The sequence below is a fragment of the Mustelus asterias genome, chromosome 22 (assembly GCF_964213995.1).
Source record: "Mustelus asterias chromosome 22, sMusAst1.hap1.1, whole genome shotgun sequence".
Lineage (NCBI taxonomy): Eukaryota > Metazoa > Chordata > Chondrichthyes > Carcharhiniformes > Triakidae > Mustelus > Mustelus asterias.
The window spans coordinates 576,374-601,173 of NC_135822.1; positions in this window are offsets into that span (position 1 = coordinate 576,374).

A 24,800-nucleotide genomic window follows, 5' to 3' on the forward strand; every position below is an offset into this window, starting at 1 on the left:
CTGTTCGCAACCTTTTGGGGATGAGATTGTCTTTGATTCAATGTCCTGAGTGTGATTGGCTGCAGCTTGTAGTTTTCGTGCTAATGAATGGGCAGTTTAGGATTTTTCTCTTCCTGTTCCTGGGGTGAACAGTAAGTTTGCGGACGACACGAAAATGGCTGGACTTGCAGATAGTGAGGAACATTGTCAGAGGCTACAGAAGGATATAGATAGGCTGGAAATTTGGGCAAAGAAATGGCAGATGGAGTTCAATCCAGATGAATGCGAAGTGATGCATTTTGGTAGAACTAACATAGGGGGGAGCTATACGATAAATGGCAGAACCATAAAGGGTGTAGATACGCAGAGGGACCTGGGTGTGCAAGTCCACAGATCCTTGAAGGTGACGTCACAGATGGAGAAGGCAGTGAATAAGGCATATAGAACATAGAACATAGAACATAGAACATTACAGCGCAGAACAGGCCCTTCGGCCCACGATGTTGCACCGACCAGTTAAAAAAAACAAAAAACTGTGACCCTCCAACCTAAACCAATTTCTTTTCGTCCATGAACCTATCTACGGATCTCTTAAACGCCCCCAAACTAGGCGCATTTACTACTGATGCTGGCAGGGCATTCCAATCCCTCACCACCCTCTGGGTAAAGAACCTACCCCTGACATCGGTTCTATAACTACCCCCCCTCAATTTAAAGCCATGCCCCCTCGTGCTGGATTTCTCCATCAGAGGAAAAAGGCTATCACTATCCACCCTATCTAAACCTCTAATCATCTTATATGTTTCAATAAGATCCCCTCTTAGCCGCCGCCTTTCCAGCGAAAACAATCCCAAATCCCTCAGCCTCTCCTCATAGGATCTCCCCTCCATACCAGGCAACATCCTGGTAAACCTCCTCTGCACCCTCTCCAAAGCCTCCACATCCTTCCTGTAATGTGGGGACCAGAACTGCACACAGTACTCCAAGTGCGGCCGCACCAGAGTTGTGTACAGTTGCAACATAACGCTACGACTCCTAAATTCAATCCCCCTACCAATAAACGCCAAGACACCATATGCCTTCTTAACAACCTTATCTACTTGATTCCCAACTTTCAGGGATCTATGCACACATACACCTAGATCCCTCTGCTCCTCCACACTATTCAAAGTCCTCCCGTTAGCCCTATACTCAACACATCTGTTATTCCTACCAAAGTGAATTACCTCACACTTCTCCGCATTAAACTCCATCCGCCACCTCACACTTCTCCGCATTAAACTCCATCCGCCACCTCTCGGCCCAACTTTGCAACCTGTCTAAGTCTTCCTGCAAACTACGACACCCTTCCTCACTGTCTACCACACCACCGACTTTGGTGTCATCAGCAAATTTGCTAATCCACCCAACTATACCCTCATCCAGATCATTAATAAATATTACAAACAGCAGTGGCCCCAAAACAGATCCCTGAGGTACACCACTTGTAACCGCACTCCATGATGAATATTTACTATCAACCACCACCCTCTGTTTCCTATCCGCAAGCCAATTCCTGATCCAATTTCCTAGATCACCCCCAATCCCATACATCTGCATTTTCTGCAGAAGCCTACCATGGTGAACCTTATCAAACGCCTTACTAAAATCCATATATACCACGTCCACTGCCTTGCCCCCATCCACCTCCTTGGTCACTTTCTCAAAAAACTCAATAAGGTTAGTAAGGCACGACCTACCTGCCACAAAACCATGCTGACTATCACCTATCAATTCATTACTCTCCAAATAACTATAAATCCTATCCCTTATAATTTTTTCCAACATCTTGCCGACAACAGAAGTGAGACTCACCGGTCTATAATTCCCGGGGAAGTCTCTGTTCCCCTTCTTAAACAATGCTTGCCTTTATAGGACGGGGCATAGAGTATAAAAGTTGGGGTCTGATGTTGCAGTTGTATAGAACGTTGGTTCGGCCGCATTTGGAATACTGCGTCCCGTTCTGGTCGCCACACTACCAGAAGGACGTGGAGGCTTTAGAGAGAGTGCAGAGGAGGTTTACCAGGATGTTGCCTGGTATGGAAGGGCTTAGTTATGAAGAGAGATTGGGTGAACTGGGGTTGTTCTCACTGGAAAGACGGAGGATGAGGGGTGACCTAATAGAGGTGTATAAAATTATGAAAGGCATAGATAGGGTGAACGGTGGGAAGCTTTTTCCCAGGTCGGTGGTGACGTTCACGAGGGGTCATAGGTTCAAGGTGAGGGGGGGGAGGTTTAACACGGATATCAGAAGGACATATTTTACACAGAGGGTGGTGGGGGCCTGGAATGCGCTGCCGGGCAAGGTGGTGGAGGCAGACACATTGGCAACGTTTAAGACTTATCTAGGTAGCCACATGAACGGAGTGGGAATGGAGGGATACAAAAGAATGGTCCAGTTGGGACCAGGGAGCAGCACGGGCTTGGAGGGCCGAAGGGTTTGTTCCTGTACTGTATTGTTCTTTGTCCTTTGTTCTCTTCTTTGTTCTTTGTTGTGTGGGAAGATATAGGGTGGAGTTGACCGAAGATCCTGTGATGCAATGCTGGGAGATGCAGCAATCTCCATGTACATTCAGCTTTGCCACAAACTCCCAGCACTGGCTCTGGGAAGCACGTAGGGCAATCATTCAGAATGACATCAGGAAGATCTCGGCTCATGGCTTCTCTGTAAAAAGCTGTTAATCGGGCTGATGTGAAAGGAGACAGTTCTTGCCAGGCTGGTCCTCTACGGTTCTGCAGCAGCTGACTGACATCTCTGCTTAGCAATGTCCCTGGAGCTGTGACATGTTGTATTAAAAACATAGAAACATAGAAAAACTACAGCACAAACAGGCCCTTCAGCCCACAAGTTGTGCCGAACACATCCCTACCTTCTAGGCCTACCTATAACCCTCCGTCCTATTACGCTCCATGTACACATCCAGGAGTCTCTTAAAAGACCCTATTGAGTTCGCCTCCACCACCACTGACGGCAGCCGATTCCACTCGCCCACCACCCTCTGTGTGAAAAACTTACCCCTAACATGTCCCCTGTACCTACCCCCCAGCACCCTAAGCCTGTGTCCTCTCGTAGCAGACATTTCCACCCTGGGAAAAAGCCTCTGAGAGTCCACCCGATCTATGCCTCTCAACATTTAAACAACTCTATTAGGTCTCCTCTCATCCTTCGTCTCTCCAAGGAGAAAAGACCGAGCTCCCTCAGCCTATCCTCATAAGGCATGCCACTCAATCCAGGCAACAGCCTTGTAAATCTCCTCTGCACCCTTTCAATCATTTCCACATTCTTCCTATAGTGAGGCGACCAGAACTGAGCACAGTACTCCAAGTGGGGTCTGACGATGGTCTTATATAGCTGCATCATTATCCCCGGACTCCTAAACTCAATCCCTCGATTGATAAAGGCCAGCACACCATACGCCTTCTTAACCACCTCCTCCACCTGCGGGGCCGATTTCAGAGTCCTATGGACCCGGACCCCAAGGTCCTTCTGATCCTCTACTGTACTAAGAGTCTTTCCCTTTATATTGTACTCCTTCATCCCATTTGACCTACCAAAATTGACCACGACGCATTTATCTGGGTTGAAGTCTATCTGTCACTTGTCCGCCCAGTCTTGCATCCTATCTATGTCCCTCTGTAACTTCTGACATCCCTCCAGACTATCCACAACCCCACCAACCTTCGTGTCGTCGGCAAACTTACCAACCCATCCCTCCACTTCCTCATCCAGGTCATTTATGAAAATGACAAACAGCAAGGGTCCCAGAACAGATCCCTGGGGCACACCACTGGTGACCGACCTCCATTTAGAAAAAGACCCATCTATACCCACTCTCTGCCTCCTGTGGGCAAGCCAGTTCTGGATCCACCGGGCAGCAGCCCATTGGATCCCATGCCCTCTCACTTTTTCTAGAAGCCTTGCATGGGGGACCTTATTGAACACCTTGCTAAAATCCATATAAACCACATCTACCGCTTTCCTTTCGTCAATGTGTTTAGTCACATTTTCGAAGAACTCCACCAGGCTCGTAAGGCATGATCTGCCCTTGACAAAGCCATGCTGAGTATTCTTGAGCATACTAAACCTCTCTATTTGCTCATATATCCTGTCCCTCAGGATCTTCTCCATCAGTTTACCAACCACTGAGGTTAGACTCACCGGTCGGTAATTACCCGGGCTATCCCTATTCCCCTTCTTGAAAATAGGAACCAGATCCGCAATCCTCCAGTCCTCTGGCACCTCTCCCGTCTCCTTCAACGACGCAAAGATCATCGCCAGAGGCTCTGCAATCTCTTCCCTCGCCTCCCACAGTAACCTGGGGTACATCCCATCCGGACCCGGCGACTTATCTATCTTGATGCCATCCAAAGATTCCAGCACAACCTCTTTGTTAAAGTCCACATACTCAATCTTTTCAGTCCACCGCACGCCCACAGTACATCCACCCAGGTCCTTCTCCTCTGTGAAAACCGAGGCAAAATACTCATTGAACACCTCTGCCATTTCTACTGGTTCCATACAGACTTTCCCGCCTTCACCTTTTATAGGCCCTATTCCGTCACGTCTCATCCTTTTACTCTTCACATATTTATAGAACGCCTTAGGGTTCTCCTTAACTCTACCTGCCGGGGCCTTCTCGTGACCCCTTCTGGCTCTCCTAATTTCCTTCTTTAGTCCCTTCTTATAAGCTATATACTCTTCTAAATCCCTATCTTCGCCAAGCTCTCTGAACCTTTTGTACGCTTTCCTTTTCTTCTCGACGAGGTCCCGCACAGCTTTCATGCACCACGGTTCCTTTAACCGACCAACACCTCCCTGTCTGCTCGGAATGTTGTCCTGTAGAACTCTAGACAGACATTCCTTGAAAAACTGCCACCTCTCTTCAGTACATTTCCCCGAGAATACCTCCTTCCAATTTACTCCTCTAATTTGCTGTCTAATGTCTTCATATTTCCCCTTACTCCATATAAACACTTTCCTAGCTTGCCTGTTCCTCTCTTTTTCCAATGCAAGCCTAAAGGAGATAGAGTTATGATCGCTATCCCCAAGATGCTCTCCCACTGAGAGATCTGACACCTGTCCAGGTTCATTGGTCAGTATCAGATCAAGTACAGCCTCTCCTCTTGTCGGCTTGTCCACATGCTGTGTCAGGAAACCCTCCTGAACACACCTAATGAACTCTTCCCCATCCAATCCCCTTACCCTAGGGATATTCCAATCTATGTTTGGGAAATTAAAGTCTCCCATCACAACAACTCTGCTATTATTGCATCTCTCCAGGATCTGTTTCCCTATCTGCTCCTCCACCTCCCTGTTACTATTGGGCGGCCTATAGAAAACTCCCAGCAAAGTGACCGGCCCCTTCCCACTCTGAACTTCCACCCACAGAGACTCGGTGGACAATCCCTCCACAGCATACACCTTCTCTACAGCTGTGACACTATCCCTGATCAGCAATGCCACTCCACCCCCTCTCCTGCCTCCCTCCCTGTCCTTCCTGAAACATCTGAATCCTGGCACCTGGAATATCCAGTCCTGTCCCTGAGATATCCAAGTCTCCGTAATGGCCACCACATCACACTTCCAGGCATCGATCCACGCTCTGAGCTCATCCCCTTTATTCACTATACTCCTGGCATTAAAGTAGACACATCTCAATCCTTTGGTCTGAACTCTCCCCTTCTCTATTCCCTGTCCACCCGCCCTCTTGCACTGCCTATAACCTTTCTCTGTTTGCGAGCTACCTTCCTCACTCTCAGTCACCTCATTTTGATTCCCTCCCCCCAACCTATCTAGTTTAAACTCTCCCCAGTCGCCTTAGCCAACCTTCCTGCCAGGATATTGGTCCCCCTGGGATTCAAGTGCCACCCGTTTTTTGTGTACAGGTCACAGCTGCCCCTAAAGAGGTCCCAATGGTCCAGGAACCTGAATCCCTGCCCCCTGCACCAGTCCCTCAGCCACACATTCATCCTCCACCTCACTCCATTCCTGTCCTCACCTTCCCGTGGAACAGGCAGCAATCCTGAGATTACTACCTTTGCTTTCCTCCTTCTCAGCTGTCTCCCTAATTCCCTATACTCTCTTTTCATGACCCTTTCCCCCTTCCTACCCACATCAGCGGTACCAATATGTACCGCTACCTCTGGCTCCTCTCCCTCCCACCTCAGGATTTCTGGGACTCGCCCTGGATCCCAACCCCAGGGAGGCAGACCACCATCCGAGACTCCCGCCTGCCTCCGCAAAATCGCTTGTCCGTCCCCCTGACTGACAGTGAGAAATGCTGCAAGTGCCAGTGAAATTCCTCTGGGTTCTTCATCTGAACCACAACAACTCTGACAGCAGAAATGTTTATAAACACCGCGCCAGAGAACTCGATACTCCGGGTTTCTTGACTGACAGATAGTAAATCTCAATCCTCTGACTCTGATCCGGTGGCACCACCTTATGGGATCCTCTGCGGCACGCATTAACCTCTGCCCCATTGGGTAGATACTTCCAAGTTAGTTCCAGAGCGACTGAGGGCCACCTCTGCAAAGTCTTGCCATTCCTTAGTAAGAAGTCTCACAACACCTGATGCTCTTTCATCAGGTGAGTCCTGATGAAGGAACAACAGTCCGAAAGCTCGTGATTCCAAATAGGCCTGTTGGACTTTAACCTGGTGTTGTGAGACTTCTTACTGTGCCCACCCCAGTCCAATGCCGGAATCATGGTTGCCTTTCCTTGACGTTGAGCTGTGTTTATCTTCTGCTGCACAGTCCTAGAAGATGAAAATTGAACAAGAGTTTTGAACAATTCCTGAGGGTGGAATTTTTAATTGAAAGGGTGAAATGAGGATTTCTTGATACATTTCAGACATTTAGTAGAGTTTGTAGTGGGAAGAGGAGAATATCACATTGGACTTCTCCCATATCTGATACCCTCGATGGTGAAGTGTTGTCAATGCAACCCAGAATGAACATGACAACATGGTGTCTGCAGGAAGTGATGACAAACCATGGAAGGTATTTGTCAGAATCTGAGCTAAAAAGTCTTTTCTACATGAAAATTAGGGTTAGGGTTAGGTTTAGGGCACAGATCAATGTGTTACTTCATGGCATTTATAGTAAAGAGTTCAAGTCTTTTGGAGCACTGGTGGGGAGGATTGGAGAGACCAGTATTGGGACTGAGAAATCTGCAGAGCAGTGCACCAGAAAAAACAATTTCATAGAAAGAGAAAACAGACAACTACAGGTCATCAGCTTCACTGTGATCCCTCGTACAACAATGGAGTCATTTATCAAGAGCAAAGCTGAAGATTTCCTGTCCAGTAATAACTTCAGAGAGAAGTCAGCGTGGATTCAGAAGGAGATCCTGTTTTGACCAAGGCCTTTTTAAAATGACATTTCATGAGGAGTGTGGAAATTAAGCTGCAAGTGGACTGGAATGGCATTAATAAGATTCCGTAACATAAACAATTCGATTCTTGGATTTTAAAGAGAATGATGCATTTGGAATCATTTAGATTAAAGGAACATTATCTGAATGCACATTTTGTCAGATAGAGAGAAGATAAGGTAATTAATAATCTGTGACGAGAGGAATGATTAATATTATTGCTTTGCTATAATTAAAGTCAGACTTTGTCAGAATTTACCTGTCAAAATGGACGGTCTGCTGCAACGGTACAATTTGTATGCTTCAGAGAAAAACAAACAGTTCTACATTGTCAAAAGCAATTATTAAAAGTACTTATTAAAGTTACTGACATTGCAAATGAAAGGGCAATCCCATTTTTAGTTTTTAATGTGGAATCTTCTCTGACAATTATTTGCTCTTGAGCAACCAACGGAAGGAGGCATTGGGCAGAATTGCAAGAAATTAGGAGGCACATAGCACAGAAAAGGCCTTTCGGCCCATTGAGTCTGTACCGACAGTAACTACCACTAAAGTCACGCGAATCCCATTTTCCCGTACTTGTCCCATATCTTTGAATGTTTTGACATTTCGAGTGCTCATCCAAATACTTTTTATTGGTTGTAAGGTTTCTGGCCTTCATGCCAGGTCCAGATGAATTGTGCCCCAGGCTGCTGTGGGAGGCAAGGGAGGAGATTGCAGGAGCTCTGACCCAAATTTTCACTTCCTCTCTGGCCACAGGGTAGGTCATGATGTGGAGATGCCGGCGTTGGACTGGGGTGAACACAGTAAGAAGTCTCACAACACCAGGTTAAAGTCCAACAGGTTTATTTGGTAGCAAATACCATAAGCTTTCGGAGCGCTGCTCCTTCGTCAGATGGAGTGGAAATGTGCTCTCAAACAGGGCACAGAGACACAGAAATCAAGTTACAGAATACTGATTAGAATGCGAATCCCTACAGCCAGCCAGGTCTTAAAGGTACAGACAATGCCTGGACTTGCAGAATCTCACTAGCTGTTCTGTCTGGAGACAATACACATCTCTTTAACCTGTGTTTAATGCTCCCTCCACTCACATTGTCTCTGTGCCCTGTTTGAGAGCACATTTCCACTCCATCTGACGAAGGAGCAGCGTTCCAAAAGCTTATGGTATTTGCTACCAAATAAACCTGTTGGACTTTAACCTGGTGTTGTGAGACTTCTCACAGGGTAGGTGCCCGATGACTGGAGAAAGCTGATGTGGTTCTGCTATTTAAGAAGGGTTATAGAGTCATAGAGTCATCGAGGTTTACAGCATGGAAACAGGACCTTCAGCCCAACTTGTCTATGCCGCCCTTTTGTTTTATACCCCTAAGCTAGTCCCAGTTGCCTGGGTATGGCCCATATCCCTCTATACCCTTCTTACCCATGTAACTGTCTAAATGCTTTTTAAACAACAAAATTGTACCCGCCTCTACTACTATCTCTGGCAGCTTGTTCCAGACACTCACCACCCTCTGTGTGAAAAAATTGCCCTCTGGACATTTTTGTATCTCTCCCCTCTCACCTTAAACCTATGCCCCCTAGTTTTAGACTCCCCTACCTTTGGGAAAAGATATTGACTATCTAGCTGATCTATGCCCCTCATTATTTTATAGACCTCTATATAAGATCACCTCTCAGCCTTCTACGCTCCAGAGAAAAAAGTCCCAGTCTTATAACTCAATCCATCAAGTTCCGGTAGCATCCTAGTAAATCTTTTCTGCACTCTTTCTAGTTTAATAATATCCTTTCTATAATAGGGTGACCAGAACGGTACATAGTATTCCAAGTTCTGACCTATGAAACCAAGCATGCTGAATGCCTTCTTCACCATTCTGTCCACCTGTGACTCCACTTTCAAGGAGCTATCAGCCTGTACCCCTAGATCTCTTTGTTCTGTAACTCTCTCCAACGCCCTACCATTAACTGATTAAGTCCTGTCCTGGTTCAATCTACCAAAATGCATCATCTCACATTTATCTAATGTGGAATCTACTTGTGGAGATAAACCAGGGAACGACAGATCAGTGAATCGTACATCAGTGATAGGGAAACTATCCATTCCTGTCCTTGTTCTACCCATGTCTCCGTAATGGCCCCTCTGGTTCAGGTGCAGAAGTGTGATATGGTGCAAACGGCTCTTCAGGGGGGTTTAAACTAATTTGTCAGGGGGGTGGGAAAAGGAGTTGTAGTCCGGAAGTCAGTGTTGAGGGTAGTGGGGTATTGGGGAAGGTATCAGGGTCAAGGGTGGGTACCAGTAGAAAGGAAGGTGGATTGAAGTGTGTCTACTTCAATGCAAGGAGCATCCGGAACAAGGTAGATGAACTTGGGGCGTGGATTGGTACTTGGGACTACGATGTTGTGTCCTGTTTAAATTGTTTGAGTTGAGCCCCCTTGGTTGAGGGGCCAATCATGAGGGGGCGTCGACTTAGGGTGAGGGGCAGGAGATTCAGAGGAAATTTGAGAAAAAAATCACTCAGAGTGTGGTGGAAACCTGGAATGCGCTGCCTGGGAAGGTAATGGAGGCGGGAAGCCTTACAGCCTTTAAAAAATATTTGGATGTGAATTTGAAAAATCATAACATTCAAGGATATGGGACAAGTGCAGGAAAATGGGGTTAGTGCAACTTTAGTGATAGTTAATGACGATGCAGACTCGATGGGCATTGAGTCTATGGGCAGGACTCTCGAGCCGCTCTCGCCCCATTGCCGGAAAATCCCATCTGAGGTCAACGGACCTTTGCATGATCTGTGTCCCGCCCGCTATGGGTACTTGTACATATGTTACTCTTGTTACTGTTGGGGTTAGGGTTGGGGTGTTCCACCTGTTAGCATTGTTCTGTGATACACTCCGTTTGGCTCCGCCTTCTTATAGGAGTATAAAGGTCACTGCCACTTCCTAGTAGCCCTTAGTCTGGGATAGTATTGTTAAGCAGTATGCTCTATTCTTGTTGCGAATAAAAGCCTTTATTCCCGTGTACGATCTAGCCTCCCGAGTGGATTAATCGCGCATCAGCTGTCATCATCCTTCTCTTCAAAAATGACAAACTTTGATCCTACTGCCCTGTAAACTACCACCTCTGTTATAATTCCGGTCAGAAACTCCAAAGTGTTTTATGAAGCCCGCCTGGATCAAACGCTTTGCATCTTGAATTTGGGTAGGATAAGCATGAGGTGTTTCACTTCACGTGTGATTCAAGTGACCCACTAGGGAGCTTTTATCAAACAAAGTTCATTTAAGAATATAGTTAACATGAATAGAAAGAAAATTAACAATAACTTTTACCAATTACAAACAAGAAAAAGACAATCATGATATTGTATAAACATTAACAGCTAAATACCGTTCCAACCAAATAATTCCCATAAACAAAACCCTTGCCACAGGTTTAGCACAGAAAATGCAAATGCTCACATGATGCTGGAGCTTCGTCCTTTGGTTGGATGATACAATCAACATCTTGATTTTAAAATTCTCATCCCTGGTTTCAAATTCCTCCATGGATTCGTTCCCCCACCAGCCTATACCAGTTAGTATATTGGTATATATTATACATACTATATATATTAGTATATATGATATATATTAGTTCCCCCACCAGCCTATACTCACCAGCCTATACTCACCAGCCAATACTCACCAGCCTATACTCACCAGCCAATACTCACCAGCCTATACTCACCAGCCAATACTCACCAGCCTATACTCACCAGCCAATACTCACCAGCCTATACTCACCAGCCAATACTCACCAGCCTATACTCACCAACCAATACTCACCAGCCTATACTCACCAGCCTATACTCACCAGCCTATACTCACCAGCCTATACTCACCAACCTATACTCACCAGCCTATACTCACCAGCCTATACTCACCAGCCTATACTCACCAGCCTATACTCACCAGCCTATACTCACCAGCCTATACTCACCAGCCTATACTCACCAGCCTATACTCACCAACCAATACTCACCAGCCTATACTCACCAGCCTATACTCACCAGCCTATACTCACCAGCCTATACTCACCAGCCTATACTCACCAGCCTATACTCAAACAAGTTCCCTCACGGGTGCATTTTTCACATCAAGTGTTGGATGAAGCATAACCAATCGGTGTATGACTGGATTGATATGAGGAACTTTTAGAATTTGACAAAGTAGATATGCAGAAAAAGATGTGTGAATCACTGGAAGTCTTTCAACACCATGAACAGAAATACGTCTAACCAGAACTATCCAGAATATTCTTTGCTGAAAATTATTGTCAAGTGTTTGTAACATGATGGGCCCGATTTTACCAAACTTTCGCGCCCGTTTTCGGGAGACGTCACATCCCACCCCCCCCCCCCACCCCCTCCCCCCCCACCGGGGAAAGTCAAAGGCAGCGCAGAGAGCAGTGCTGTCAGCGCTGACTTTCACTTTCGCGCTCGGGCGCGCTGAGTGCTGTCGGCTTCGAACTGCGCGTGTGCAATTCGGTGCTCTGACAGATGCAAATGCGCTAGGCCCCACCCACTGGATCCGCGCCAAAAAAAGGCGTATGGGGGCGCTGGAGCGCGGCTGCCGGGCGCGGGTCTGATTTATGACCCTACCCGGCACTTAGAGCCGATCTAGTAAAATCGGCCCCGATGAATATGAATTTCTGCACACCTCTAGTTATTTATACCATGAAGAAGGATGAGAGAAATGTAACGATTGGTTAATTGACAGGCATGATATTAGGGTGAGACAATAGGAGGCAAAATGAAAAAATCAGATAGACACAAGGTGCACACGAGACACAGAGAGCGAGTCAATGGCTGAAGGGAATAGGGTAGCAGGTTAACAAAGGGAGATATTGTCGTGTAAACTAATTCTATTCATTATGCTTCTTTCATTCACTGTTACAAACAATCTGGAGTGATAATTTGGAGTGGTTTTCACAAATGGTGTACTAAATAACACCCCAAGTTAAATATGAACCCAGATTTCAATGTAACTCAGCCAAAAGCCCCAAGACCACAAAGGCAATTATAATTCACCCACACAAATGACATTTATGACTTACAGATTTCTCAGTCAGGAGAGAGATATTAAAAAATATTAAATACCACAGAAAGAGGCCATTCGGCCCACTGGGCAGAATTATCCCGTCCTGCCTGCCACGGGAATCATAGCAGGCGGGACACAAACCACACAAAGTTCCATTGACCTCAGGCGGGATTTTCTGCCTCTGGAGAGAGCGTGGCTGGAAAATCCCATCCACTTGCCGGAATTTTACCGGCACGTCCATCTTGATTCCAGAGTTGGGGTGGGCGAGGCTCGCAGAATGGCATTCTCTGTTGGCCTCAGATGGGATGTTACGAGCCTCGGGCAGGCGAGGTGGTAAAATTCCGCCCGTTGAGTCTACACTGGCTCTTTTGAAGAACAATCCGGTTGGTTCCAGTCACCCACTTTTTCCCTAAATCCCAGGAACTTTTTCATCTTCAAGTCTTTATTCAATTCCTTTCTTGAAAGTTACTATTGAATTAAGGTAGATTCCTCCATTAGGCAGTGAATTCCAAATGCCAACCATTCATTGTATTACAAGGTTTGCCTCATGTAGCCTCTGATATCTTTGACGAATCACCTTTAATCGGTGCCCCGTCTGATTCTTAATCCTTTAGCCTTAAGAACCTCTATTTAAACCCTTCATGAATCTAACCACCTATCTAAAATCCCCTTTCAGCCTCTCTGCTCCAAGGAGAACAATCTCAGCAATGGCAGCACCCTGTCGCTCACCAACATCTCTCCCCAAGACGGCTCTCCAGAAAGAAGCCAATTTTTTATCCTCAATGTGGGCTAATTCCCAGAATACTTTGCTGCATCTTCAACCAAGTTCCTCAGCCAAGTTCCTCAGTCAAGGACCTGAAATGTTCTGCCTGACAAGCCACCTGAAACTGGAACTGGACTCACTGGACTTTACTCAAGTGAATTTATGTCAATAGCTTTTCGGATTTATTCGGAGTGAGTTAATGTTTATTTTTCGAACAGAATGAGAATCTGTAAAATATAGAGAATGGTGGCTGTGTACCTTGTTGATTGGAGTATTCACTCCTGTATGAGCTCGCTCTCAATAAATCCTAATTGTGATGGATGAATCTTTAAGGAAAGAGTTGCTAGGCAACGTTTTTACTAGCTGCACAGGTCGTTTTCAACATTTAATTAAAACTATCTAACAAAGGAGCTGACCATTCCAAATGCTTCGTGATACATCATCACATAGTGTACATTTCCTTATAAATCATAAAAAGCACATTTAAAATAAACGGAAAAATCTGTGCACTTTCACGTCCCACTGTCTTTGCCACAGTGATCTTGTCAGCTGACTCTTCTTTCTTGTTTCTCACCAGTAACTTCCATGTTTGCCTCCCTCACTCTGCAATATTTACCAAACTGACCATTGTTCAGACCAGAGTGAAGCCTGGATTTCAACAAGACAATCCTGCCCAATGACTGCTCTTTTTCAGAAAAGATGATAATTTGGGCCCTGATTGAGAGATTAATTATTGATGAGCCCACTGTCCAAACGGTTCCGTTGTGTGGCCAACAGCTTGAGTTATGTGGTGAAGTGTTAGCTGTGTCATTCAATGTTAAATCAGGGAAGTACAGACAAGACAATAACTCTTAGCTATTGATTTACTCATCAAAGCAAATTGGCTGCCTTAGCTTTAAGTGTAGAAATGTGATGGAATGTTTCACACATCAGCTACATCAGCTGCCATCAATCTTGGTTTGGTCCAATCTTCCCTTATCGTCCTCCAACTTCTCCCTTGAATCAAATCAACATCTTTTATGCAAACAATTTGTTTAGCTCTGCTGGGTTGTTTAGTAATTGAAATAGGTGTGTGTTTACGTACATGTCGGTGTATGAATATGAGTGTGTGCAAGCATGTGTGAGTGTGAACATGTGTGTCAGTGTGTGTGTGAATGTGAATGTGTGTATAATGGAAGGCGATGGCTTAGTGGTATTATCGCTAGACTATTAATCCAGAAATTCAGCTAATATTCTGGGAATCCGGGTTCGAATCCCGCCATGGCAGATGGTGGAATTTGAATTCAATAAAAAATATCTGGAATTAAGAATCCACTGATGACCATGAAACCATTGTCGATTATTGGAAAAACCCATCTGATTCACTAATGTCCTTTAGGGAAGGAAATCTGCCGTCCTTACTTGGTCTGGCCTACACGTGACTCCAGAGACACAGCAATGTGGTTGACCCCCAACTGTCCTAGGCAACTAGGGATGGGCAATAAATACTGGCCAGCCAGCAACACCCATGTCCCACGAATTAATATAAAAAAACTAAACAAGTGAGTGTGTTTGAGTGTGAGTGTGAGTGTGGACGTGTGTGAACGTGCGAGTGAGTGAACCATTCCATTCGACCATGGCTGATCTATATTCGATTCCAGCAGCCCACTTTTGAAATCCCTTGATGCTCCATTGCCCTCAGTTCTGGAAACTCCAATTGTCTCACTGCCTCCACAGCTTCTTTGGAGAGAAAATTCCGGATTTCCACGACTCTCTGTGTGAAAATCTACTTCCTGATTTCTCCCTGAATGGCCGAATGATGAGCTTAATACCAGCTGTGCCTCCTTGTTCTGGACTCCTCCACCGGATAAAGTAGCTTCTCTACATCCTTTATTTGTTCACAGGACTGGAGAATCACTATCAGCATTTATTGCCCAATCCGAGTTGCAGGGAAGTTTCACTGGAGCAGAGAGGGGGAGGAGAGATTGAATAAACTCGGATTCCTTTCATTGGAAAGACGGAGGCTGAGGGGAGACCTGGTAGAGGTCTACAAAATTATGAGAGGTATAGACAGGGTGGATAGTTGTGTTTTTTTCCCAGGGTGGAAAGGTCAAGTACAAGAAGGCACAGGTTCAAGGTGAGAGGAGGAAAGTTTAGGGGAGATGCAAGGGGGATGTTTTTCACACAGAGAGTGGTGGGTGCCTGGAACGAGCTGTCAGTGGAGGTGGTGGAAGCAGGCACATTAGCAATGTTCAAAGCATATCTTGATAGACACATGAATGGGAGGCGGCCAGAGGGACAGGAACTGTGTATGGGCAATAAGTAGTCAGTCTAAATAAGGTGAGGAATCAATGCAGGCCTGTTGGGCCGAAGGGCCTGTTCCTGTGCTGTATTGTTCTTTGAACAATTTAAGACCTGGTTGGCTGTAGAGATTCGCATTCTAATCAGTATTCTGTAACTTGATTTTGTGTTTCTGTGCCCTGTTTGAGAGTAGATTTCCACTCCATCTGACGAAGGAGCAGCGCTCCGAAAGCTAATGGTACTTACTACCAAATAAACCTGTTGGACTTTAACCTGGTGTTGTTAAAACTCTTATTGTTCTTTGAACATCAGGGCATAGAACACAGGAGCTTATGTTGAACTTGTACAAGACACTAGTTCAGTCTCAGCTGCAGTATGGAGTCCAGTTCTGGCACTGAACTTTAGGAAAGATGGGAAGGCATCAGAGAGATTGCAGAGAAGATTCCAAGAGTGAGGAATTTCAGTTATGGAAAATTTAGCACCATTTCCCTTGGAGAAAAGAAGGTTGCGAGGAGATTTGATTGAGGAATTGAAAATTATAAGGGGTGTGGATAGAGTAGGGAGGGGAAACTGTTCCCATTGGTGAAAGGATTGGAAACAAGAGGACACAGATTTCAAGTAATTGTTCAAAGAGGCAAAAGCGATGCAGAAAAAGCTTTTTCACACAGCAAGTGGTGAGGATTGGGAATACATTGCCTGAGTATTCAGGAAATGCGGGAACAATGGAAGCTTTGAAAAGGGAATTGAATCATTTTCTGAAAAGGAAGAAGTGTCATGTTACGGGGGAATGATGGGAATGGCACACAGTGAATTGTTCATTCAGAGGCTAGCACAGACACGCTAGGCTTAATGGCCTGTTGTGGTGCTTTAACCATTCTATCATTCTATTATTCTATGATTCTATCAATATATGAGGCCTTAGACTCGTGAGGGGATTATGAACGACACAGGTGTGGTTAACGCTGTTACTTCCACTGTAGCCCAGAGGCAGCCTCCATTGCAAATGAAAGAAGAACACAGAACTATGTACACCGACTCCAGTCTCAGCATGTTATTGTTGTACAGGGTTAAATGGACATGATTATGTACTAAACATATCGAAAGAAATTCTCATCAATGTATGTGGTGAACCATAGATGGTTACCACTATGGGTACTGAACCATAGATGGTTAGCACTATGGGTACTTGTACATATGTTACTCTTGTTACTGTTGGGGTTAGGGTTGGGGTGTTCCACCTGTTGGTATTGTTCTGTGGTACACTCCGGTTGGCTCCGCCTTCCTATAGGAGTACAAATGTCACTGCACTTCCGAGTGACCCTTTAGTCTGGGATTGTATTGTTAAGCAGTATGCTCCATTCTTGTTGCTAATAAAAGCCTTTATTTCCCGGGTACGATCCAGCCTCCCGAGTGAATTAATCGTGCATCAATTTTATTAGAAACAATTTTGTTTGAAAAAAAAACCATGGAGCAAATGTTAAAACCCGATCGGCTTACCTTAGATCCGCGTGCCGCTGGAGCGTCGAACACTTTCGACCATTGGTTTCCAGGATTATATCGACGCCTTAACAGCAGTCCAAAGCGATGCCGATAGATTGCGGGTCCTCCACGCAAGGGTAAGCGACACTGTGTATGCAACAATCCGTGATTCCCAAGACTACAAAGAGGCCATCGAACTACTTAAGAAGCTGTACCATAAACCGCCAAACGAGATTCATGCTCGGCACCTACTAGCCACTCGACGGCGGCAGCCCGGCGAAACGACGGGACAGTACCTGCGCGAACTTCAGCAGCTAGCCAGAGCCTGCAATTGCAAGCCAGTGTCGACTACTCAATATACTAACGATCTGATCCGAGATGCGTTCGTGGCGGGAATCGGCTCATCCTATATTCGCCAGCGGCAGCTAGAGCAAGGTAACTTGGATCTAGCTAAGACGGTGGAATTGGCTGATGCGATGGAAGCGGCCTCCAGAAGTCTTGAAACTTACCCCACCGACCACGTGGGAACATCATGGCAAGTACAGCCACCGACTCAACTCTACCCAGCGGCTCCTAGGAACTGCGCGATCGTGCTTTCAACCTCGGACCTGACAGCGGCGGCAGCTCCAGGTGGCCCACGGTGCTATTTCTGTGGATTGGCGAAGCACCCTCGTCAGCGATACCGGCCAGAACGGTATTTTGCTCCGCGTGTGGGAAGAAAGGGCACTATGCTAAAGTGTGCCGAGCGAAACCACCTTCGAAGCCAAGCAGTGCTGCGTATGACTCTCCAGGATCTGTCTCCTCGTCTCCAGCTTCGTCGATGTCTTCAACCACGTGCGATTCACGAGCGCCGCCATTCCTGAGGACGACAATGCAAGACACGTGTGACCTGCGAGTGCCGCCACTTTCAACGCCATCGATCATGTGCGATCCATGGGCGCAGCCATTTTGGTCGACACCGACTGCAGACGACCAGCAGGGGTCCTCATCATCGACCATCTCAGCTGCCTGCCATTGCACTCAAGATTCAACGGTGGCGTCAATCATCCTGGACCAGGCCAAGCCTCACAGACTCGCCAAGTCCATGATGGACATAGAGGTAAATGGACACCTGATACATTGTCTGTTTGACAGCGGGAGCACAGAGAGTTTCATTCATCCAGACACCGTGAAACGGTGCGGTCTCTGAGTACAGACTGTCAGACAGACAATTTCTATGGCGTCGAGGTCCCGATCTGTTACCGTTCTTGGGAGCTGCGTGGTAACTCTAAAGGTGCGGGGCACAGTTTATGAGAACTTCAGGCTCCTCGTGTTACCGCACCTTTGCGCTCCGGTACTCCTGGGACTAGACTTTATGGTCCACCTGAGGAGTGTGACCCTGCAGTACGATGGGCCACTCCCTCCACTTTCAGTGGGAGAACAGCAGCCTCCAAATTGCCCAGCGCGCTCCACGTGCAGTCTCTCGACACTCAAAATCACCCCGCCGTCTTTATTTGAAAATCTCGTGCCAGGCTGCAAGCCCATCGCAACTAAGAGCAGGCGTTACAGCACTGAGGATCGGATCTTTATTCGATCTGAGGTTCAGCGGCTCCTCAGGGAAGGGATCATCCAACCTAGCACTAGCCCATGGGGAGCACAAGTCGTGGTGGTTAAGACTGGAGACAAGCCCCGGATGGTCATAGACTATAGTCAGACCATTAATAGGTACACGCAGCTGGACGTGTACCCTCTCCCGCGCATATCTGACATGGTCAATCAGTTTGCACAGTACTGGGTGTTCTCCACCATCGACTTGAAGTCAGCCTACCACCAGCTCCCCATTCTCCCAGAGGACCGAAAATATACGGCCTTTGAGGCGGATGGTCGTCTCTACCACTTCTTAAGGGTCCCCTTTGGCGTCACTAATGGGGTCTCGGTCTTCCAGCGTGCAATGGACCGAATGGGGGACCAAAACGGGCTACGGGCTACCTTCCAGTACCTGGACAACGTCACTATCTGCAGCCATGACCAGCAGGACCATGATGCCAACCTCCTGAAGTTTTTACGCACTGCGTCTCGCCTGAATCTGACCTATAACAGGGAGAAGTGTGTATTCAGCAAGCGCCGCCTAGCAATTCTCGGATACGTGGTGGAAAACGGGGTCCTTGGCCCTGATCCAGACCGTATGCGTCCCCTCCTTGAACTTCCCCTACCCACTAGTGTCAAAGCACTGAGAAGATGCTTAGGCTTCTTTTCGTATTACGCACAGTGGGTTCCCAATTATGCGGACAAAGCCCGTCCGCTCATAAAGTCTACCTCTTTTCCCCTGGCAGCAGAGGCTCGCTTAGCCTTTGAAGGAATAAAAGCTGACATTGCGAAAGCCACGATGCACGCTGTCAATGAGTCCATCCCCTTCCAGGTGGAGAGTGATGCATCTGATTTCGCCCTGGCCGCCACACTTAACCAGGTGGGCAGGCCCGTCGCCTTTTTCTCTCGCACCCTCCAAGGCCCTGAAATTCGGCACTCCGCTGTGGAAAAAGAGGCTCAGGCCATTGTGGAGGCCGTCCGGCATTGGCGCCATTACTTGGCTGGAAAACGATTTACCCTGCTCACGGACCAGCGGTCCGTGGCGTTCATGTACAACATCACGTTAAGGGGTAAGATCAAAAATGATAAAATCTTGAGGTGGAGAATCGAACTCTCCACCTACAACTATGATATCATGTACCGTCCGAGGAAGCTCAATGAGCCCTCAGATGCCCTGTCGCGTGGAACATGTGCCAGTGTGCAGGAGGACCAGCTACAGGCCCTCCACAATGATCTCTGCCATCCGGGGATCACTCGGCTCTTCCATTTTGTAAAGGCCCGGAATCTGCCCTACTCCGTAGAGGATGTCAGGTCGATAACTCGAAGCTGCCAGGTATGTGCTGAATACAAGCCGCACTTCTACCGACCTGACAGGGCACACCTCACTAAGGCCACTCGCCCTTTTGAACGACTGAGTGTTGATTTCAAGGGCCCCCTTCCTTTGACAGATTGGAATGTGTACTTTCTCAACGTGGTTGATGAGTACTCCCGATTCCCTTTTGCCATTCCCTGTTCAGACATGTCCGTTGCCACGGTCATCAAAGCCTTGCGGAGTTTTTTTACCCTGTTCGGCTACCCCAGTTATGTCCACAGTGATAGGGGTTCGTCGTTTATGAGCGACGACTTGAGGCAATACCTGCTCTCTAAAGGGATTGCCTCAAGTAGAACTACGAGTTACAACCCCAGGGGTAACGGGCAGGTCGAAAGAGAAAACGCTCCAGTCTGGAAGGCTGTCTTACTGGCGTTGAGGTCGAGGGGTCTTCCAGTCTCCCGTTGGCAAGAGGTACTTTCTGATGCGCTCCATTCAATCCGGTCCCTCCTGTGTACGGCAACCAACGCTACCACACATGAGCGGATGTTTACCTTCCCTAGGAAGTCTTCCGCTGGGACCTCACTGCCGTCTTGGTTGACGTACTCAGGACCTGTCCTCCTGCGGCGGCATGTAAGGACCCGCAAGTCCAACCCTTTGGTTGAACAGGTCCATCTCCTCCATGCCAACCCTCAATATGCCTATGTAGCATATCCTGACGGGCGAGAGGACACGGTCTCTATCCGAGATCTGGCGCCTGCAGGGGACCTGGAAACCCCCGTCGCTCCCACACCCCTGGTTAGGGACCCCTTGCCCGGGCAGTATCGGGACCACCACTTAATCCTCTTACTCCCGCGTACAGCTTGCCTGAGTCCAGGAGATTGTCACCACCTCGAGGCTTGCCTGAGTCCAGGAGATTGTCGTCACCTCGAGGTCTACCCGTCCGTGAGGAACTGGAGGAGTCATTGGACACCACCTTGGAGAGAAGGTCATCATGGTCACCAGAACCGGCGCTACCACCAGTGTTGAGGAGGCCGCAGAGACGGTGCGGCCCTCCGATGCGACTGAACTTGTGAATATATGGACAGGTCGTACTGTTTTTTTTTGCCCCACCGGCCTTTGTTTTTAAAGGAGGGGTGAATGTGGTGAACCATAGATGGTTACCACTATGGATACTTGTACATATGTTACTCTTGTTACTGTTGGGGTTAGGGTCGGGGTGTTCCACAGTTGGTATTGTCCTGTGGTACACTCTGGTTGGCTCCGCCTTCCTATAGGAGTATAAAGGTCACTGCATTTCCTAGTGACCCTCTAGTCTGGGATTGTATTGTTAAGCAGTATGCTCCATTCTTGTTCCTAATAAAAGCCTTTATTTCCCGGGTACGATCCAGCCTCCCGAGTGAATTAATCGCGCATCAATGTATTGGTTAGCTTAGTGATGATCAGTGTCACCTTTTTAACTCCATGTATAGATGTTTAAATGAGGTTCTCTATCCTGACCACCTGCTTGTATTGTGAATTATATCCTTTCTTCATCTTCTGTTGGAAGGAATTGGCCTTGACCTTCTGAGGATTTGATTCTGGCACATAACATGCAGACTGTCACTGAACAAAAACCAGCTTTAGTGGAACTTATAATGGACTAAGGCAAAGGAACATAGGAAGGGTGTCATGGTGGGTTAGCGCTGCTGCCTCACAGTACTAGGGACCTGGGTTCGATCCCCGGCATGGGTCACTGTCTGTGTGGAGTCTGCACATTCTCCCCATGTCTGCGTGGGTTTCCTCCGGGTGCTCCAATTTCCTCCCAAGGTCTGAAGGATGTGCTGGTTAGGGTGCATTGGCCATGCTAAATTCTCCCTCAGTGTACCCGAACAGGTGACTAAGGGATTTTCACATAATTTCATTGACTGTTAATGTAAGCCCACTTGTGAAACTAGTAAATAAACTTTAAAAATAGGAATTAGGAGCAGAAGTTGGCAAGTTCAGCCCTTCAAGTCTGCTCTGCCATTTAATCAGATCATGGCTGATCTCTCCCTGGTCTCAAATCCACCTCTCCACCTGTTCCCCTTATCCCCTTTTTTATTAGAAATAGATCTGTCTCCTTCTTGAAACTATTCAACGATTCAGACTCCCCCGCGCGATGGGGCAGCGAGTTCCACAAATTCTCCACCCTCTGCGAGAAGTAGTTCCTCCTCATCTCAGTTTTAAATCTACCGCCTCTCAACCTATACCTGTGACCTCGTGTTCCACCCGGGGAAACATTTAGGGCCCGATTTTACCATTGCGTCGCATCCGAAAACGTGGTAAAGTCGGGTGTGAGGCCACTATCGCGATCCGCGCCCGCGTCCACGCAGATTGTCACTTTTCCAAAACCCGGGAATGGCGGCGATTCAATTCGCACCCAAAACGGGTGCAACGACGATTTAAATGTATTTGCATGCATTTAAATTGAATTAATGAACTGCCCGCCCAACTTTATCAGCATTTCCCCCTTGACCACTGCGTTTGACAATCCGGAACCGCGCTGTAATGGACCTGTTGAATAAAAGTCTGAATCGGGCGCTCCCGCTGCTGAAGAGCGAGTTCAGAGCTTCCAACGGCTCTCTGACTCAGATCAGTGGTGGGGGGGAGGGGGGGGGGGGGGGGGGGGGGGGGGGGGGGGGGGGGGGGGGGGAGGAGGGAGGCGGGTCAGATGTATCTCAGGGGGGAGAGGGCCGATTGTTGTCTGGTGGGGAGGGAGGAGGAGGTGGGTCAGATGTTCCTCTGGAGCGGTGGGGGGGGGGGGGGGGTGGAGTGAGGCCGGACCATTCTCTGGGGGGATGAGGAGGCCGGATCATTGTCTGGGGTGGGGGTGGGGTGAGTGAGGCCAGACCATTCTCTGTGTGGGGGGGTGGGGGGGTGAGTGAGGCCAGATTTATGTCTGGGTGCAGAGGGTGAGTGAGGCCAGATCGTTGTCTGGCGGGTGGGGGTGAGTGAGGCCAGACCATTCTCTGTGTGGGGCGGGGGGGGGTGGGGGGGGGGCGGGGGGGGGGGGCGGGGGGGGGGAGGAGGGAGGCGGGTCAGATGTATCTCAGGGGGGAGAGGGCCGATTGTTGTCTGGTGGGGAGGGAGGAGGAGGTGGGTCAGATGTTCCTCTGGAGCGGTGGGGGGGGGGGGGGGGTGGAGTGAGGCCGGACCACTCTCTGGGGGGATGAGGAGGCCAGATCATTGTCTGGGGTGGGGGTGGGGTGAGTGAGGCCAGACCATTCTCTGTGTGGGGGGGTGGGGGGGTGAGTGAGGCCAGATTTATGTCTGGGTGCAGAGGGTGAGTGAGGCCAGATCGTTGTCTGGCGGGTGGGGGTGAGTGAGGCCAGACCATTCTCTGTGTGGGGCGGGGGGGGGGTGGGGGGGGGGGGTGGGGGTGGGGGGTGGGGGGGAGAGTGAGGCCAGATCGTTGTTGGGGGGGGGGAAAGGAGGGAGGTGGGTAAAATGGATCTCTGGCGGGGGGACAGATGGATCTTTGGCTGGGGGGGGGCAGATGGATCACTGGTGGGGGGCAGATGGATCTCCGGTGGGGGGGGGCAGATGGATCCCTGGTGGGGGAGGCAGATGGATGTCTGGTGGGATGGGGTCAGATGGATCTCTGGTGGGGGATGGGGGGCAGGGGGGTCCACTGCCACTCTGTGGGTGATCGGTGGGGGGTTAGGGGGCAGGGGTCGCGATTGGTCTGGGTAGTGGGTGGGTGGATAAGGGGGACAGTGATGTGTGTGGGTAGTGGGGGGGTGGATAAGGGGGACAGTGATGTCTGTGGGAGCCATCGCTCCCGCTTTTCACTCCCGGGCCGGGCACGGGAGCAATCTGACACGGGCGCTTTTTCAAATTTTTTTCCAACTGCGCATGTGCAGTTCAGAGCTCCGATTGGTTCGGCTGCGCTAAGCCCCGCCCACAGCGCGAATGGGACCGGAGATATTTTTTTCAGGCTGAGTGTGTATGGGGGCGTCTGAAAGCAGATTTCTAAATCGGATCTGAATCACGTCCAGATTCAGCACTTCGAATGAAAATGGTAAAATCAGGCCCTTGGTCTTCGTTTACTCTTTGAATCCCTTTTAGAATTTTATATACCTCGATCAGATCCCCTCTCATCCTTCTAAACTCCAGCGAGTACAAGCCCAAACTGTTTAATCTCTCTTTCATCCCTGGAATCAATCTGGTGAATCTCCTCTGAACTGCCTCCAATGCCACCACATCCTTCCTCAAATAAGGAGACCAAAACTGGACACAATCCTCCAGATGTGGTCTCACCAACACCCTATACAATTGCAGCAACACTTCTCGACTTTTATACTCCAGTCCTTTTGCAATAAATTCCAACGCTCATCTGTCTGGCAAGTGCTACTTGGATTGAAAAGTTGGTCATGTTCATTGGTTTGCTGCACTGCCGAAGGAACACTAAAAGGCTGTCGTGATGCACTTGGAACCACAGCTACCAAACAGGGATTTGCAACAGCACAACCGTTTCTGCACACAAGTGAGAAGTCCCAACAGTCAGGAACTGGCATCATCCACTGGCATTATTGGCACCGAAACAATGCAACAGACAAATGCCTCTCAATTTGCAGTTTGCCCTTTGCAAGCATCTGCCACTGTGTAACCAATGGAGAAGCAGATCCATAGTTAAAATCTGGGGAAAGCAATTCACTCATTCACTCAGGCAGTGTATCAGTGGCACACAAACAGGTTCTAGGAAAACCTCCCGATGCTTATTCATTCTAATAGTATATCATGTTATAGCATTCAGAAAAAAATTTATATGCCAAGATAAATTAGAATAATTTTTATACAATACACTTCTTTATACTTTCTCAGTGGTTACAGCAATATGAGGCTAAACTAACAATCTGCAGGTTTTTCAGATTCACTGAAGGATACATTTTTCCATTTCCAGTTGTCTTTCCATT